Source organism: Lactuca virosa, chromosome 4 (genome assembly GCF_052849685.1).
Source record: "Lactuca virosa cultivar CGN04683 chromosome 4, Lactuca_virosa_CGN04683_v6, whole genome shotgun sequence".
NCBI lineage: Eukaryota > Viridiplantae > Streptophyta > Magnoliopsida > Asterales > Asteraceae > Lactuca > Lactuca virosa.
The window spans coordinates 368,388,367-368,406,285 of record NC_136429.1 but is presented as its reverse complement, the minus strand read 5'-3'; the positions used below and the strand labels follow the sequence as shown (position 1 = coordinate 368,406,285).

At 33.5% G+C, this 17,919-nt stretch overlaps 2 long non-coding RNA genes and 2 pseudogenes across 2 annotated transcripts; all 4 read right to left on the bottom strand.

The window, feature by feature from the left end:
* Window positions 1-3,419: 3,419 nt before the first annotated feature.
* LOC145168992 (uncharacterized) lies at window positions 3,420-4,551 on the bottom strand. The gene is made up of 3 exons (XR_013742222.1): window positions 4,438-4,551; window positions 3,994-4,052; window positions 3,420-3,529 (listed from the first exon to the last, which is right to left on the bottom strand). It is a non-coding gene; the product is annotated as an uncharacterized LOC145168992 (long non-coding RNA).
* An 863-nt stretch (window positions 4,552-5,414) lies between these two features.
* Window positions 5,415-5,997, bottom strand: LOC145168991 (uncharacterized). The gene is made up of 3 exons (XR_013742221.1): window positions 5,931-5,997; window positions 5,775-5,821; window positions 5,415-5,494 (listed from the first exon to the last, which is right to left on the bottom strand). It is a non-coding gene; the product is annotated as an uncharacterized LOC145168991 (long non-coding RNA).
* A 1,824-nt stretch (window positions 5,998-7,821) lies between these two features.
* LOC145168990 (RING-H2 finger protein ATL78 pseudogene) lies at window positions 7,822-8,737 on the bottom strand (annotated as a pseudogene).
* Window positions 8,738-13,236: 4,499 nt separating this feature from the next.
* Window positions 13,237-17,506, bottom strand: LOC145106318 (uncharacterized; annotated as a pseudogene).
* Window positions 17,507-17,919: the final 413 nt, after the last annotated feature.

The following is a 17,919-nucleotide window of genomic DNA, read 5'->3' as shown; positions in this document are numbered from 1 at the left end:
TTTCAGCGATTAGAGAAGGTTGGAGAGTGAGGAGTGAACAGGGAGGGGGATGGATATATACACAGGAGGTAATGATTAATCAATACCAGGATTATAGGTCAATACCATGATTATAGGGATCATTTTTGGAATTTACTAAACAAATTACTAAATTACCCTTATTTATTTATTTAACTATTTAATTTGTTATTTAATTTTGATTGGCCCACATTTATGCATACAATAACACAATACTTAGTTAAAACACCTGAACCTATCTCATAATAGATATATATATATATATCTTAACACATATAGAATCATAATGTGTTCACATATCGTCTATTATCAAATACTTTTTTAACATATCTTTCAGACAACAGGCATATAGCTCATATATAAACTCTTTTGACATATATTTAATACTTTAATTAATACTTATATTAAAATCATGTTCATGAAAGAGACTATGCACTCACCAGACTTAGGTGGGTGACAGGAGAATTTGGGAGCGCTTTGCCTAACACCTTAGCCTTTCTTTTGACGTGACCTAAGTATGATTAATACTAAGTTTTAGTGTAATGTTCCTGGTGACTAATGATAGAGTAGATTCCTCACTAATCCCAATTTTTACATCAAGATATATCAAGTACAAAATAACCAGGTAGGATCATATCTGAGGTAGGGTCTATTTGGTATATAAAGTATACTATTTTGAAATCCTACTTTAAATACCTCACTAAATCCAACCTAGACATTATCTCCGAAATTAGATCAATCAGTATTTTGACATGCAATCACTGATAAATATTATATATATATATATATATATATATATATATATATATATATATATATATATATATATATATATATATTTATTCATAATGACGATTATGATCATAAATATAAGTTACAATGAAAGAGAGATAAATGTAGCTTAACTTAAAGATATTTTCGTGACGAAAGTTTATAAATTGCAATGGCAGAACTTGACTCAATAGCTTCTAATTGTCGGGCTCTCGGTGACCTTAGAGGTAGGCAAAATATCCTAAATACTAGAAATTTTTAGGACTAGGGAAATGAAATTTCGAGAGAGATAGTAGGCGGTGGAACGATGTGGCGGCTTCTAGAAGGTCGCACGCCGTGCCTTTTTGTGCGTGGCGCACTCAGGAAAAATTCAAAAATTCGTAACATCTTTATACGAACTCCGTTTTCGATGTTCTTTATATCCACGCGTAGCTATCGATGAGATCTACAACTTTTGTTTAGGCTCCAATAACTAATGATTTTTTGTTTTAGAAGGCTTAGACTGCTAAACTCCATTTAAAATTCATACATTTTTCATACGCCATACGTTCTCGACTGTCATTATATCAATGAACTCCTATTTACGAGATCTTCAACTGTCGTTTAGATTGTTTTGGCTAACAATCACTCGATATAAAATTCGATTTCTATGTCCGTACTGCTACACTGAAACATCGAAAAAACATAACTTCATCATATGAATTCATATTTGGATGTTTTCTATATGCATGCTTTTGGTTTTCTGATTACTAACTTTCGAGTAGATTACTTACACAAATAAGCAACCCATCTAAAATTCACTATTTATGACACACACAGTCGTGTCGGTTTAATTGCGAAACTTCGAAGAAACATAACTTCTTCATATCAAGTCAGATTTCAGAGTTCTTTATATGTACATAATCCTTGTCACATATACTATAACTTTGGTTAGAATTATTTATCCTAAATAATCTTTTATCAAAAATCTATTTTATCTCTTATTTGTCTAGTCTGAATCTACGGGCGTTACACATCATCTGTTTATGTGGACTTCTTGGCACTTTGTTGACGATGGACTCTTGGAAACGACAAAAGTGGAACTTAATTAGAAAACTATGTATCTGACCTTATGATTTGTAATTATAATATGTTTTACTATAATTTTAGATATTGGTTGTAACCTTTGTAAATTTAAGTCAAAAAAATTTGTTGGGACCAAATTTTATAATAATAAGGACACTATTACAAATGATGACACTTTTTTAGGCTTTTAAAAATGTATACAAGATGGGTGCATGATACAAGTTTTTTTTTTTCGATATTGGCTTGTTTCACGGATTTATAGTAACGATCTTTAGCATGTAATTTGGAGTTATGAACTCAAAGAAAAGAAAACTGTCAAAATAATAATAATAATAATAATAACTAGATGGTTACCCGCGCGTTGCGCGGGACGGAAGGTGCCGGTTTTCTGTTATAGCATTATACTTTTGAAGTATAATGCTATAATTAGGAAAACTTTTAGTTATTTCAAAAAATATTTCACGCTTACAAAATGTTGAGATGGCGTGCTTTAAAATAACATCAGAAATGATCAGTCCCTAATAAAATACATAAATGACAACAATTTCAAAAAATTGCATAATAGTACAACAAAAAATCAACATACATCAATCTGAAGTATGGTGATTCCAACTCCAAAATTTGAATTCCTTCTGGTTTCCATCTTAATGAAATAAGGGAGTGACCTTCGTATGAAACTGTGATATGCAAAACCCAACTAACAAGTTTGAATGTATCAATATCAACAAAGGTCAGAAAAATGGCAAATTTTTATTATTTTTATATAAATAAAAATCAATTTTTATAGCTTTAGGACTATATTTCCCCTGAATAATGTTTTAATATTAAAAAAAACAGTTTTTACATTTTTAGGACCATATTGCCCCTGCACACTTTTTATATTAATAAAATTAACCTGATTAATTTGATGTAACTTTTTTTTTGGGAAAAACTTCTGATTAAGTGTTAACAATTTTGTGATGATGACTGAGTCAACAATCTAGTAATCATCTGTTATTTGCTATCAATTTACAACTTTGAATCTATAGAAATCAACAGAAAAAACAATGTTCCTTAGGGGATATGAATAAAGATACTAAAAAAGCCAGCAAAAATAAAGGTAATTGGTCTAATTAAAAGTCTGTTCTTTTTCTTTCTTTTTGGGGAAAAGCGTTAACTAAAGCATACCTTCCACAAATCCAGTAACGGGACTTCAACTAACCATGTCACAGTAAAATCCACCACCTCTTGGCACTTTCTCCCACAGAAACAAAACATATCCACTTAAATTAGTTCGTTTAATCTTGCTTTCCTTCCTGCCACAATCTGCCATAATTTTCTCATGATTTCTCTGATTAGATATAGATTACACACAAAACATATAACTAGAAAATAATAAAAAAGGATGAAAGAACCACCTTAAGCCTCCAGAGCAAAACAGGGGATAGTAACATAGCAGCAGTTGCTAACAACATAAATGCAAATAAAATTTATAATTATGTCTCAACCTGGAATTGTTATAATCTGCTGCTTTCTATCTAACCTACAACGAAGTATTAAAATAAAATAATAAAACCTGCATAAATCATTTTTTTACTGACCGTTTGGTTTTGTAGAACCTTTATTTTTTCCCCTGTTGTTTATCATTCCTGAATCAGGTTGTCAGGTACTCTTCATTCTCCGGTGGTGGCCACATCTAACAGATGACGCAAGAATCAAATAATTAACTATCAGGCGTTTAACATAAAGATAGTATATTAAAGGGAAATTTAGAAAAGAATCCAAAATATATAATAAAAAAGATATATGCTGCAAACTGCCCAGAGTTACCTGAAGATGAAGAAAATATAAACATAATCAAATTTCATGAATATAGAAAATGGATGAAACTTGTTTGCAAATTGAAACAATATATCCCCAAGAACTAACTGCAGTATTTTGTTTTTAGTGGTTCATATGAATGTTGGATTAAAAAATTGGTATTGTTGGTCGCACAAATCCAACTACATAAAGTGATTACTTGATAAGTACACATGAAGATGTATTCCACATGAATGTATAGTACAATTTCTAACATAACATCTCCATGTGAAAGGGGATTCAAAACTAAATCATTGTAACCAGGAATAAGAACTAAGGTCCAACCGAGGAAATATTGACCTGATTAGACTAATGTAAGGAAATACACCAGCCTTTGGAACCGACATCTACTTGAAAACCTGTTCCAATAGAAAAATCTCAAAAGTAAAAAAAAATCCATAAACTCATAAATCATATAAATTTGTTCAAATTGCAGTAATATATCAACATCCTTCCATTTATGTGGCATAAAAGAATTTGAAATAGATGAGCAACTGATGTGGTGGGTTTTGGGAATAAACAACAATTACCCAAATAAGAAAATCCTTGTTTATCAAAAAAAAAAACAAAAAACAAAAAACAAAAACATAAAGAGCCCACGAACTCAAAATGAACAACGTACAATTTAGGATCATAAACACCTCCTTCCAGCACACAAATATTATTAAAAATGTGTCTAAAACGTTATCTTCAGTCAAAACTCTATGTTTTTCAAAAGTAAATATATAGTTTTACCGAAAATACCCTTCATATATATCCTGAAACAGATTGTAGTTTTGCATTTTCGTATGTCACGCCGTCTTCCAAATCAGCTTGTAAGAAAAAATGGTTTCATTGTACATACACCTCTCTGAAATTGACAATGGTCAGCCTACAAAATGTGAAGATAATGTGTTAGATGACGTACAAAGCGCTTATGCAATTAATGAAACCATGTGTTCTGATGCTATTATGTTGGTGCGAACACAAAAATCACTATTCATTGACCATTTTACCCTTGCACTCCGAAATAAAAAAATCCTTGTATTTCATCAATTATAAAGATACTTATGATTTTTTTAGTGTGAAAAGTGTTGGGAGAAAAAAAAAGGGCAGAGGTAAAGAGTAAAATGGTCATTTTGTCTCATTAAGACCTATTTATTATGGATAGAAATAAGAGATTACATTTACAACTTCCAGAATACATTGATCTCTAAATTCAAACATAATACGAACAATTTCCTGTCATAGAAGCATAATTACAGACACATACAATCACAAAAATACACAAAGATTCAAACAAACACATAAATCCAAACAAATACACAAAGGTATGCACTCCTACACAAATAAACAAATATATACACCTACACAGATACAAACACCCCCACATAAAAACACATACAGAAATAGAAACATGTACATATAAAGATACACACATATATACACTATTACACAAATGTTTATATATATAGAAACACATACATAGACACACACAAAGACATATTTCGATTGTTGCTGGTCTTACCGATTTTATCCAATATGAAAACAAACCTGTATGGAGGAGGAAGTGGCCAGCTCCAAAGCGGGTCTGTTACGTGGAGGTTAAGATGGAGATGATGGTGTGATTCCCAAATCTGCCCACAGATTCCATCATCTGTAAATTAAGAAAATAAATGTTAATAAAGTCTACAAACCTTCAATTGAGATGTTCACCTATAAAAACGTTGAATCGTACGTACATAGTGCTGGTTACACAAAAATTACTTGATTGGATAATACCAGCCGCTATCCATTGTTAAAGTTGAAGCCCCAAAGCTACCTGCTTCAAGAATACAAATGCACGATGAAATTAATCAATCAATTTTGTCCTTCACCATATTTATGTTGAAGTGAAATTACTTATAAACGACAACCAAATCAATGAATTGTTAATTGTTTAGAATAAAATGGTGGAGATTTGGTGGATCTTACAACTAATTTACCCATGAATAAATAAGTATTTTTTTAAAAGCTTTATTTATTAAAAAATCAAACATGGAACTATATAAAGGTAATCAATACTTTTGGATATTCAATAGCGATGTGCAGTTATTACAGACCTCCCTTTTCTTTATCTGTTTTCGCAGACTACCACCATAACGGGTACCTGAAAAAGAAAATAAAAAACAATATTTAAGTAAAATATTTTCATTTTTTGTAGTTTAACAATAAAAAATATTTTTATAGATAAGAAAAATAAGAAATGAGGTGTGAACTATTTTAAGAAGATCTGGAGCTTGTAGCACCATTTTCGATTCCTATCCTGTCATCTCTTTTCATTCTTCACCTGTAAATTAGATATAACCATCAATATTTTTTTAAAAACATGAATTCATATATGTACTTGGGCTTTATAAACTTTTGTATTGATGCCCTAACGTATGTGTCTGAAAATTTTACAGATATTAATGAAAATCTAACATACCTACTAACACAATATGACAGATGAACAAACTGAGTGTGTTTTTCAAATGACACTGCTGAAAAAAAAACAAAAAATTGGTAAAATAACCAATAAATTATTATAGTCAATATTACAATAGGTAAATTTTGTGGTAAACCTTAAACAGGGACAACCGATGTCCATACCTAATTGGGTTTGTTTTTCTTGTAGCAAATCATGACCTTGAATTCCTGAAATTGGTTTTGTAATCGTTTGTTTTTCTTGAAAACAGCCCCAACCAAAATATGAAGGAAACTAACATGAAAATGATTTAGAATCGAAAACAACCAAAACCAAAAGATGATACATTGAGGTCAGTGGGATTTACCTGATCGATCTGTTGTGTATTTCGGTATATCTGTACAGCAAGAGGGCTACCATTTTTTTTATAAAAATGCAAGATTAGGGTACGGAATATGAAAAACAAACAATCAAAAAGGTAAAAAAAAAGGGGGAAAGAAGAAGGAGATGGTGTCGTACCAGGAGCGACGATGCCCTACCATATGTTGTTCAAAATTGAAAGACGGAGTGTGTTTGTATGTGTTTCACCTGGCGAAACTCGATTTCTCTCAGATAGATGAGGCAAACAAACGTCGATTTCTAGAGTGGGTAGATGACGAGCGCTTGCAATCAACTCCTTCCGTCACCAACGTTTGAACAGATGATTTCAATCGATGCTTACCGAAGCGACCATTGGTAGATTTAGAGGAATTGCAGTGAAGGAAACAGAGGGACCGCTCATGGGTGCATAGAGTAGTGGAGTAGGTTGCCAATGAATGACAAAGACGACCTAGAAAACGCAGAGCATCCATGGAGAAGCCGAGATAATGACGGTGGGAGAGAGAGAGAAAGAGAGAGAGAGAGAGAGACGATAAAAGCATTCAGAATCGATAAAAGCATTCAGAATCAGTCTGGGAGAGGAAAATGAAGCTGTGGAAGAAACTGGATGTAGAAGATCCTGGAAGGTAGAAAGAGGCGAGAGGCGAAACTGGATGTAGAAGGTCTTCCAACTGGAAGGTAGAAAGAGGCGGTGGAAAGTGGTCAGGTACTGTTCCTAACTTTCACAATCTTAATATATATATAATAATAATAATAATAACTCTGAGAACAAAATGCGTTTTTTGTGGAGTATTGAAACCAATTGAACCAATACCTATATAAAGTAACATTAGAGGGGCAATATGGTAATTTTGAGCCTTCAAACGGCTACATTAACGGTCCTATGACCTCCTATGACCTGTTTTTCATAAGAAAGTCAAGTCGAATGGACTGACCGGAAAACCGTTTTTTTTGTTTTTCCGAAAATAAAATCGATTTTTTTAAGAATCGCTTAAAACCCGAGCAAATAAGTTGGTCCGCCATTTTTCTAGTAACTGATTGCTAACCCACGGTTGTGTTAAATCCTAACGGGATATATGACAACTTGTAATATAAAAAAGCCTGTTTGTTTATTATTTTTCTTTTTTTTTTTTTGAAAAAACCAGTCCGGTTTGTGCAATTGACATCATACCACCACCCGAATTTGCATATTATACAATTTTATGGAGAAAAATTATGATACTCAAATTATATTATTTATTAACTCTTTATTAAAAGTACGCTTTTTATTTTAATACAAGTGTTAACATACTTTTAAGTATAAAAAAATATATATTAGAGTAAAATGCTACGTAATTGTAATTTGCTGATATATACTTTAGTAAAAAATTACATGTAAAACAATTGCAAAGTTGCAACATCACATGTAATTTATTCTAGCGAAAGAACTTTTGGTGTCCATAATACTTTAAATTACACAATGGACAATTCCTACTTATTTACCTATGAGTATTACAATAATTACATTTGATTTGTTCATTTTATGAAGAAGCTAGTTAAGTCTCATAATTTCGTACAAGACCTTCATGTGGTAGAGGCAATATGGTAAGAGTACTAATATTTCTTGGACCTTCCTCTTGGGGTTGCGAAGATATAATGATGCTACAGTTCCCACCTGTGACTATCTTTTGACATGTTTCAATTAAGGAGTGCCTGCATGTTGGACAAGATGAATGTGAACTCAGCCATTTATCGATACAACGCACATGAAATCCATGGTTACACTTGGGCAGTATTTTTACTAGCTCTCCTGTTGAAAAATCACCCAAGCATATCACACATTCCTTGTCCAATCCTGGTAGCTTCAGTCCTTCCCAATAGCTGACTGTTGGGAAAGTCTTTAATGCTTTCTTCTTGATTCCAGTGTTGGCTTTAACTAAAGTTGTTTCCTGGCTAACGCTGCTTTCTGAACTAGATAAACCGGTGCATCTTAATACGCACCTGATGATGGAGTTCAATGCCAATGAACAAATCAGAGCGCATAGCAGCACTGACAGCACCATCACCACATTCGCATCAAAGTTGCTACGTTGTGTATATGGGCTTGACGGTGATGGAGCTGTCACAGCAGCTGCTGGTTGTTGGTATGAATAAGTGTCAAGTAGAAGTTTTCTTGAAATAAAATGCCTCATTTCATTCTCAAAGAGCTCAGTAGACAGTCTTGACATGTTAAGTTGTTTGTGAGTAATGATCAAGGTGTGTTTTGATGAGAATTCCATGTAAGACCAACATTTTTAGGTATATATAGAGGGGTGATTAGAGTAGGGTCCCGCTTAGTGTATTTTATAATAATAATAATAATAAAGAGTATATAGTATAGGATTTGAGCCACCATGTCGGATTTTATCTTGACGCTTTTGTAATAAATATAATCTCCAAAAAAAGAGGATATTAGTATAGTATTTGAGCCACTATGTGGGATTATCTATTGTCTTGTAATATATGATCTCCACCATTTAGATCTTCCACTAAGGTATGTGTAAATGTGTAATTATTTAATAAATGGTTTCTCTATTTATATGGGTCCGACGCACTTTCTGCAAGTCAAATAATGCTATGTGTGATGCCGTTAAAAAAAATAATGCTATGTGTGGAGCTTTTCTCCGTCGCCAATCAGTTCTTTTTTGCCATTGAAGTATGGTTGATGCTTCGGATAACTATTTGATAACCACCGTTTTTTCTCCTGTTTGATTTAATAAGAAAAAAAATATTTGGTAGGAATGGTAAGAAATGCATTATTTGCATGATTTTTGGCGAATCAACAAACTAAATAATTAGATAATACAAAAATAATATGAATCGAAAAAAAATACGAAAAAAAAACGCATCGATGATTCATTTTTGCGATGATTTACTAAAGTTGTCCGAAAAATAAATCAAAATTGATTCGGTAAAAAATTGAATCGACGATATTTTTTTTCGGGATTGTTTTTTGCAAATCTTGTTATTTTTGTATTATCTAATGATTCATTTGGTTGGTTCGTCAAAAAACATACAAATGATGTATTTCTAACCCTTCCTACAAAATATTTCATTCTTATTTGATCTTCATTCTTTACAAGTAAATGGATTAAAAATATATCGACTTTTGTTCTAATGAGAACCTCAAACTATGTGAGATCCTAGAAACCTCTCATTGCCATAGATTGCAATTTATATGTGGCTGTAAAGGTATTTTGCGGGGTGGTACAGACGGTTTATACAGTTTAGGTTGCAGTTTATGATGTTTGAAGAGTTGTTTAAGTTTACAACTTTTGTATGTAATACATTATAATATGGTTTTAAGGTGTTTTTAGAATTGTTGAAGATACAATACATTATTGTTTGCCGAAACCTGCAGTCGGTTGCATGTAATGTTAGTTTACACTCCTCATAGTTATAATGTAAGTCCTCCACTCTAACCTTCGGGTCAATAAAAAGTTAATTAATGAGTATTATTTTAATTTGACAAAACTTCAAAAATGGTCCCTATGGTTTTCAAAAATATCAAGTTTAGTCCCTAAGTTCAAAAAACCTCACAGATGGTCCCTGTGGTTTCAAAACTTTTAACAAATGGTCCTTTTCGCTAACTCCGTTAGCTTTTGGCCGTTAAGTGAAGGGTATTTTCGTCATTTCACAAAAGAGGGACCATTTATGAAGTTTTTTGTTATTTTAAAAAAATATAATTATTTAATAAAGGGTCCCACCCTCTCTCTCTCTCTCTCTCTCTCTCTCTCTCTCTCTCTCTCTCTCAAAAGAACCCATCTTAAACTAGATCTTCACTTCGTCGATGAAATCAAATGCAAAAGGGAGATGGTGCGTCTTCTTCGTCTGATCGGGGAAGAACACGAATGGAAGCAATCAAAAATCGAGGGTACTAGTGAGGTTCAAGCAGATCACAAGGTGGGACTGAGAAAGGGACCTCGGTCCTCATCTTCGTCTTCATTAGATCGAGAAAGCATCAGGCGATCGAAGGCAGTCAAAATGGTGGTCATGTGGCTGGCGATCGTGAGAAAGCGGGGAGGGGGCGTCGGTTGTACAGGTCTGCTCCGGCGGTTTCCTTCTTTCTTTTTGCCTTATCGCCGACCGTAAGCCGACAGAAGGGAGACAGTAGCCGCATCTGTCGGTCAAGGGAATGAGGGGGTGTTCGAGGCTGCTTTTGGTCGTCTAAGGGAGAGCTGCCGATGCTTTCTCGTGACAATTTCTCAGCAGTTTAAGCCTTGCTAGGATGCTGTTTTGGGTGTCGATGGTACTTGAAAATACAACAAGCAGGTGGTGGGTGTTGAACTAACGAAGCAAGGATGGAGATGGGGCTGGAACAGTCGAGAATCGGAGATGGAGAGGCCGACATCCCATTTTTCCATCTTTCCTGAGCTGTGGCTTCAAGGGAAGAGAGAGAGAGAGAGAGAGAGAGAGAGAGAGAGAGAGAGAGAGAGAGAGGGTGGGACCCTTTATTAAATAATTATATTTTTTTTAAATAACAAAAAACTTCATAAATGGTCCCTCTTTTGTGAAATGACGGAAATACCCTTCACTTAACGGCCAAAAGCTAACGGAGTTAGCGAAAAGGACCATTTGTTAAAAGTTTTGAAACCACAGGGACCATCTGTGAGGTTTTTTGAACTTAGGGACTAAACTTGTTATTTTTGAAAACCACAGGGACCATTTTTGAAGATTTGTTTTTTAATTTTTATCAAAAGAGCAAGTTGTTAATGCTTTTTGATCTTATTTATTATTATCATCTCTTTTAAATTGTATTGTGTCTTTTAATATCCAACTTTCATTTTTATCTCATTCTTATATACACCTTAGAAATATGTATTATTTTTACTTTTTTTTTTTACCAGGCGAGAATTTTATTAAGGCAAGGTGTCAAGCAGGCCACAAACCAAAATCAAATGCATCATGCACTATAGGGGGATATACCACCTCTTGACTAAAAAACTACAAAATACTAAAGGGATTATTACACCAAATCACCCAATTACAATTCCCGATTTTGCCCCTGTACTTGACCCATCCATAGATCAAATTGACCCATCCATAGATCAAAATCATCGCATGGTCCGCTGTTGTTGAAGGTTTTGATGGAACTTGATTGAATATTCGGTTATTTCTCGCCAGCCAAGTACACCACAATACACCATATACTATACTTATGAGTATTTTCCTCTTCTTAGGGCAATTACCCCATTGAGATGCAAAACTAATAACATCCTCCACAGTAGAGAAGTGTTGAATATCTAATCCACACCATTTCGATATCCATTTAAAGGTGTCGCAGGCAAACATACAATCCACTAACAGATGGTCTGTGGTTTCCTTCTCACTCGAACACATTGAGCATACAGTTGAGTTGGTGTTGATTCCTCTATGAGCTAAGGCATCAGCAGTCGGAATTCGTCCCAAACAGGCTCTCCAAATAAAGACTAACACTTTAATTGGAACCATGTTATTCCATTCCATTCTTTTTATTGATACATCAGTAATAACATAATCGATTTGATCCATAAGGATATTCACTCTAAATCACTACTAGAAAAAAATCTTTTACGACGCGCAATGCGTGTCATAAAACACTCAGACGACGCGCAAATGTGTGTCAAGGAAGGCCCTGTCATAACGAGAGACGACACGCTTTTATGCGCCGTGTATAGACGACGCACATTTATGACACGAATTTACGACGCGCAATGCGTATCAAGGAAGCCCCTGTTATAAAGGAAGACGACACGCAGTTGCGTGTCGTAACCTTACGACGCACGTTTAGGACACAAATTGCGTATCATTAAAACCCTTGTCATAAATGAAGATGACACGCATTTGCGTGTCATAAACTTCAGCAACCATTTACAATATACATTTACGACGCGTCTTTACGATACTCATTTACGCATAATACAAAAATATGGAAACAAATATATACCAAAACAATCAATTTCATCCATAACACCATGTAAAAAAATTGTAATACATTGGTATTATGGGGATCCGATTGTACATTGTTATTAAGAGGTTTTCCCTAACTATATAACATAATACTACATTGCTATTAAGGAACACCTTCTTGTTTCTACTTCTTATTGTTATGCTTCTGTTTCCACATGATACCTATTTCCCATGTAGTAGTACCCCTTTGACCAATAACATCTAAGCTTTCCTTCTTCACAATATCAAATATTAAGCATAAGGAAGTCGATTTTTCAAGTCCACACATCTTCCATGCAGTAGTACCCCCTTGACCATGATTTGGACCTAAGAACATGGGAATACAAAGATACAGATAATATTTAATAACATTGTCCCAAATATAAAACAAAAACAAGAATTAATATTTGTTGAAGCTTACTCACTTTGGGCCAAACGTAATGGTGACAGCTGAGTAAAAAACATCATAATAGAGTGAGCCCACCTTAGCTTTCTCTACCCGTTAACATACAATCTTTCTTGGCGAAAAGATCACTCACTACTCGAAAGTTAGAAAAAAAAAGTTGATCTAGTTTAAATTTTGAGAATATAACATAAGGAGAATCTAAAATAGACCTATAGAATTCCATACCTTTACAATAACATCATATATGTAGTTTTTCATGTCATCCTGTTGTTCAACAGGTAATACATATGTTTGTGAGATGTAGTAATCTTGTAATAGAAACAAATGGTTGTGAGATGCATATCCCAGAAGATAGAGATAGTTACCTGTAAAGAAAAGAATTTGGTGTCTAAGCTCTGTCATCGGATCTTTGGATGATAGTTTCACTGCATGATTTGTAGCTGTTTGTGTATCCTCCTCTTAAGGAAGTTGTAGCGGATTCTGAACTAACATCTGGTGACACAAAACCAGTGCAACCCCCATGGAGGGGTATTATACATGATGATGATGATGAACATACCGACTCTCTGTTCCAACGAAGCATGCCATGTGAACAAATCACCAATTCACGCTACAATACAATAACACAATCTCATTAGCTAGTGTATGTGTGTATATATAAGCAGCAAACAATGTGGCTTTACCTTCAATTTCTCACGTCTGATGATTCTTTCACAGATGAGACGTAATCTCTCCAATTCAACCTGCGAGACGATTTTTTTTAAATCATGATTTTGGATTCAAATAATATATTTTATAAACAGCAGTGTAACTTACCCTGACTTTCTTGAGGGAATTCCATTCTTTAACTCTATGTTTTTGAGTCTTGGCCTAGAATAAACAACAAATAAGGTATACTTAGAAACTAGTATAAAAAAAAAGAAACAGAATAACAAGAAGGTCGACATTGATTGATATTATGGTAAATATTAATAATAATAATATATTATTACCTTTGTTCTCTCCACCTGGTTGTGCTTCTCACAGTAAGCCTTGTGTTGTATTTTTCCACCACTTGTTCTCACGTTCATGAAGAAGCCAGCACTTTTGCCACAAGTAGGATGAAATGTGCTTTGACAGTGACCATAATTGCACTATAGGATACAATTAATAATTAAAAATAAAGTTGAATAAAAAAGAAAAAAGAAAAAATAAGATAGAAAAAACTCGTATTAATCTCACCAACCTTTATACAGGCGCCAACTTTGCGGCTGCAAACAAGGCAAACATCGTTCCCTCTAGAGATTGTCTCCTGGCATTGTCACATGACATGAACATAAGACAACACAAATTATAATATCTAGGGACTAAATGCAAAATACTTTCATTTATTTGTGCATCTTAGCAATCTGCTTTTGTTTCTTCCTATTGCAGCATTTTACTTTCAAACTTTTTCCTATTAAGACATTTTTCTTTGGAATGTTAACCCAATTTTTATGTTGCTATTTCTTGCATTAAACTAGTCATATCCAACAGGACCTTTATTCACTTGAAAAGTGCACTAGTTTCCTCTAAATAAACATTTATTATACACTAGACATACCATGCCCTGAATGGGTTTCAGCTGCCCCCTTCTGAATGTTGATTCTAGAACCCACTACACCACAAAATCAGAAAAAAAGTCTATATATTAATGGGAAAATCTTAGAAAAACCCAACATATTATCCTCCAATGCTCGAAAAACCATTATATTATTTTTATGTACGATAAAACCATTTTATTTATTAATCATGCCTAAAATAATGCTTTGTAACTAGAAAACTCTTGATAGCCGGTTACATAGCATTTGTGACATTAGAAAAACCTAACCTATTATCGTCTAATGTTCGGAAAAACCATTATGTTATTTTTTGTACAAAAAAACCATTTTATTTTCTGATGTTGTACAATAAAACCTTTTTATGTTATGATTTTGAACAATAATTAATTATCTTCTCATTTATCTCATGTATTTTTCTCTTGAGAAAATATAATTGATAAACTTTTAATTGATTAATTCCACTTAGAAATAAATTACATGTTATGAATAATACAAACTAACCCCAAAGATACTTGATCCTGAACAAAGTGAATATCAATATTTATGTGCTTCATGTGTCGATGTTGCACAAGAATTAATTTCAAGTATACAACACTACACAAGAATTGATTTCAAGTATACAACACTGAAGTTGTCATAATAAAAAATGTGTGCTTGGTTTGTGAAAATAATCATTCTAGGGTTTCTGATGTATTCATTTGCTATAAATGTTACAACCAATATTGTACAATTACATAAAGGACTCTACACTATATCATGAGAAAAAGACTTAAAACTATCCAATAAATAATAGTTTGACACTCACCCTCAATTTGAGTGGGAGGTTCATAAATGCTTAATTTGTCCTGAAAGTCCAAAAATAATTATGTAGGTAATCCTTTAGTAAAAATATTAGCAAACGGGTGAGCAGAAGAAACATGTAGTACGTGCATATGACCAATAGCAACATGTTCCCTAACAAAATATAAATCTATTTAACATGTTTGGTTATTTGGTGATGTACTGTGTTCGAAGTTAGGTAAATAAAACTAACATTGTCACAAAAATCAATAGTAGTATAAGATAATGGACATGACAACTCAAGAAGATTGTAAAGTCAGACAGCTTCAACAACAACATTGGCTATCCCTTGTACTCAGCTTCGACATTAGACCTCGACATGACGTGTTGCCTTTTAGAGGACCAAGAAACATGATTGTCACCAACAAAGACACAAACTACAAAAGTAGAGCGGTATGTATGAGGACGGAGATTGTCATGATCACAGATTCGGGCTAGTCAATTTATAGATAATAAGCGTTAAAATTGACTTTTTGATAGAAGATTATTTAGAATAAATAATCTTAATCAAAGTTATAGTATATGTCACAAAAATTACGTACATATAAAGAATGCTGAAATCCGACTTATAACGAAGAAATTATGACCCGTCGAAGTTTCGCGATTAAACCGGCACGACTCCACGTATCGTAAAAAGTAAATTTTTGACGAAATACTTTTATCCTTAGCGACCAAAATTAGAAATCAAGGAAGCTAACTATATTTTTCATTCTTGAAAACTTCTCTTATTAGACAGTGTGCAACCGTAACGATAAATGAGATATTTATCAATTATCATTTCTCAAAAGGAAAAAATATGTGACATAAAGGGGTAAATAAAATGTTTTGTTGTAAAAATCAGAACATAAAAGGGTTTTATTGTACAAAATTAGAAAATAGAATGGTTTTTATGTACAAAAATAACATAATGGTTTTTTTGAGCATTAGAGGATAATAGGTTAGGTATTTCTGATGTCACAAATTTTAGGTAACCGGCTATCAAGGGTTTTCCGGTTACAAGACATTATTTTAAGCATGATCAACAAATAAAATGGTTTTATCGTACAAAAAAATAACATAGTGGTTTTTTCGATTATTGGATGATAATAGGTTGGTTTTTCTAGGGTTTTCCCTATATTAATCACCATAATAGAAGAGGAACACAAGTAAGAATCATAATCAAAGAATATTACCTCAGCACAGAAGGCATGGATCCATTGACCATCAGTTGACTTCCTAAAAGCACCAGTAGTACCACCACATAAGCAACATTCCGCCACACGAGAAAGCTTCTCTGAGTAACTGAAAGATGGGACCCCCCCTGCTTCTAGAAGACGATGAATCTTCACATAACTCACAAAACCATGGACCCGTAGAATCTTTCACACTACGATAACAATCTATGTGAACTGCAACCTGTTACCAGATAAAATATTTAAATACAGTTAGGAGGATAAAAAGGGAAATATAGAAAAAAGATTAAAACTATTCATTTCCGGTATTTAAGGTGAAGCTAACCTTGCAACTAGAACATATAATAACTGGATTCAAAACTGTTTCCACCCATCTACAAACGTCACAAACCCTAGAATGCCCTTTGTAATCTAAACTTGATGGTGAAGAATCAATGTTCATTTCAGGTGGGGTCCACGTTACAGACAATTTTGGGTGTGTTTCTTTTGGTTGTGCATGAACTGCAGATCTTCCTCCAAAAGCTTTTATCTTCAACTTATTCTAAACACAATATAAGAATCATTTCATTAAGACAACAAATCAATGAAAGTAAATCAATACTTCTTGCATTTAACTCTACTATTATCTAACAAAATGAGAGTCAACTACCTCATGATGAGCGGATTCTTCAAGTGTATCTTTCCTGAAATATGAAAGCCTGGAAGAAGCTGCAGCTGCAAGCACAACCTGGGCTTCCTTGTGCCTTCTCTCTTTTCTCCCCTGTTTCTTGACTTCTCTAAGCTCAGAAAGATATTGGCTCACCAACACAGCATCCCAGTTTTGTTTTCTTAGTGTCTCAATCTCGTCTGGAAGAACCTTGATCACCTTTGAAATCAAATCATCTACACAATAAATAAAAAAACATCACAAAGTTAACGAATTTGGCACTGCAAGATGAAGATGTAAAATCCCTAAATGCAGAGGATAAAGAAAGAGACCACTTAGGTGTTTTCTTGAAACTGCATTACAAAGTAGGTGATGTTGATAGTAAACCAGTTCTCCTTCCAATTCATCAATTGGAGACATGTTTATGAGCTTAGTTTTTTCTGAGTCACAACTCGACTCAGTAGAGGGTGAATTTTGATTTTGGGAAATGCATGGTAAAGTGTCTTCCTTGTCAGCATTGATCTTGGACAAAACTTGATTTTGCAAGAGTATAAGTGGATGGACATAAGAATTATGTAAAGCTTCTGTTCTACTGCATTACCAGATATCTAGATATTGGTACAAGTCATACAAAATAAATAAAGTACACTAAAACATCCAACCTTCTTATTTTGATACTTAGTAAGTTGCAATGATTAAATTTTCAGACTTACATGGTATCAGGGATATCATTCATAGGATTTAAACAATCATGGTTCCCAAGATTGGAATTCACCCTGGTATCACACTTAGATTCTATAGCCTCAGTTTGACCACTGTCAGAATTATTGACC